The sequence below is a fragment of the Sinocyclocheilus rhinocerous genome, unplaced genomic scaffold, assembly GCF_001515625.1.
Source record: "Sinocyclocheilus rhinocerous isolate Xijiao unplaced genomic scaffold, SAMN03320098_v1.1 scaffold2485, whole genome shotgun sequence".
Taxonomy (NCBI): Eukaryota; Metazoa; Chordata; class Actinopteri; order Cypriniformes; family Cyprinidae; genus Sinocyclocheilus; species Sinocyclocheilus rhinocerous.
This window is the reverse complement of record NW_015637155.1, coordinates 137,832-140,286: the sequence shown is the minus strand read 5'-3', so window position 1 is coordinate 140,286 and position 2,455 is coordinate 137,832. Positions and strand designations below refer to the sequence as shown.

General features: G+C 41.5%; 1 protein-coding gene across 1 annotated transcript in view; it reads right to left on the bottom strand.

Moving 5' to 3' along the window:
• Positions 1–2,455, bottom strand: part of LOC107748642 (receptor-type tyrosine-protein phosphatase S-like) — a gene marked incomplete at its 3' end in the record, with an annotated part of 20,232 nt that overhangs the window by 8,224 nt on the left and 9,553 nt on the right. Inside the window, exon 2 of the mRNA XM_016563528.1 lies at positions 1,803–1,884. The remainder of the gene's footprint in view (positions 1–1,802; positions 1,885–2,455) is intronic.

The window sequence follows — 2,455 nt, the reverse complement described above, 5'->3', positions numbered from 1 at the left end:
ACACACACTCACTCACTCACTCACACATACACACACACACACACACACACACAAACACTTATACACACACACACACACTTTACTTTATTTTGTCAGTTTGAATTTGTTTGTTCACTAAATGCCTCATTCAGCCAGCAAATTTTCATTTAGTTACACAATAAATAAATTAATTGACTTGATAGCCATATACAGTATAGTCTTATGAGACACTTAATCTGTTAATCTGAACTATGCAGTCTTTGTTTGTAAAGGAACAATCATCCAATAAAGCCAATATATCCAAGATATTGTTAACTGTACAAACACAATCAAGAAATGTACAAACATCACAACACAACAAATAACCAACAATAATGACAAAACAAACGCATCATTTATTCATGTTGCAATGCATGCTGGGAAATCACAAACCCTTGACATTTCAGAAATATGAAATTCTTTTTTCAGACTTTGTTTGACTCGTTGGGACAGCATTTGGAAGAATATGGGAAAATTGCATTTCTTAGTATTTGATATTTAAAGGTTTGTAAACTGGCCATACGATGCGCTTCTGTAACAGGTGAAAATGTGCAGAACATCTGACAGAAATACACTAGAAATAATCTAACATTAATATATGGTGTGAAAACATAACATAAAAACACAATATGGTCAAAATGAGCTGCAAAATTATTTATGGCACAAGACTGAACTTGATGAAGCCACGTTCATCATCATCATCGCTGCAAGTTTTTCTGATGTAGTTTTGATCTCGTGCAGACGTGGCTCATTACGATGGATGTTTAATACAGTCAATGCTTTTCTGGTCTGGACTCTGATGAGAGCAAACATGCACTCAAACAGACGAGAGTAAAGTGCTGCTGTGCACAGACGTCATCTCAACACCATCACTCCACTCTCGCAGAGATGGATTTTTTACGAGAGAGCCCATTAATTATTGAAAAGCTTCCCAGGCATTGTGCGTTTTACTCTCTGACTTCACATTAAGTGCAGTTTGGACCGTCGTCTTCCAGGAGGGAGGGAGTTTTTCTGCACCAGTTCAGCACAGGCCCGCAAAACATCCTCGGCCAGGAGTCAATATTTACTCTGAAAAATCGATTATTCCTATCCAGGGCTGCGTGCGATCCGATATCAATCGCTCCTCGTTACGTGCACGGTCTGCTTTTCACACTCGGACAATAACAGCAGAACAGATGAGTGCCAGAGCTAATACCGAGTGAAACAGAGTCTCAGTAATCTCCTCTAGCGGGTTACCGGTCCGCCCGGCGTGCCTGCGCTAAAGCTGCGTCTGATTGCAGCGTGTCGACCGTCCAGCGATTCGCTCAGGTCACAACCCGCTTACATGCCGCCAGATGTTGAGTCGCTCCACAAACACAGTTCAACACGGGATCATCAAACAGCAGCTAAAGACCCGCACGAGCATATGCTAGCAGAACCAGCTGCGCTTTAACTGTGCAACGCGCCATTAGTTCCAAACTGAACGTTGTCGGGTGGGGTGCCGCTAAACCCATGCTAATGTGCAGCTAACATGCAGATGGCATCCGTGCTGTCAGGTCATCAAAGGTAAAGTGCAAGACAAACACGCTTCTCAAAAATGAGTTTATTTCCTTCGCTCGAGGAAATGACTGAGGAGGAGTTGGGCTTTGCTGTCAGGCCTGTCAAGAGTTCAATCAAGACACCTTCACAGATCCACGACACGCTCGAGAAGAGACGACACGTCCAAAAATAGAGGAACTGAAGGCATGTGATTATCCTGCACACACACACACACACACACACACACACAGATGACAGATACTCACCACACTCGTTTCTTTTTTTTCTAGATGTGTTTGAGCTTCATGTCCTGGTTTTCATAATCCTCAGCGGTCTGATCCGGTATTTCTACAATCAGACACGACATGGCAGATTTAAATGAACAAATATTATATAACATACAGGAAAGATTGTCTAATAAAGCGGTGAGCCGGGAGAGGCCGAGCCATTCGCTGATTTTAGCAAGAGAAAGAGTCGTTCTCAGATGCAGACTCTGCTGTCTGATTTCTGAAGAGTCGTTTCTGATCTGATTTTCACAAAAACTAACTGATTTTCACAAACGCGATCTGATTTTCACAAACGCGATCTGATTTTCACAAGCGCGATCTGATTTTCACAAACGCGATCTGATTTTCACAAACACTATCTGATTTTCACAAACGCGATCTGATATTCACAACAAACGCGATCTGATTTTCACAAACGCGATCTGATTTTCACAAACACTATCTGATTTTCACAAACGCGATCTGATATTCACAAACACGACCTGATTTTCACAAACACGATCTGATTTTTCACAAACGCGATCTGATTTTCACAAACACTATCTGATTTTCACAAACACGATCTGATATTCACAAACACGACCTGATTTTCACAAAATCTGATTTTTTTTTCACAAACGCGATCTGATTTT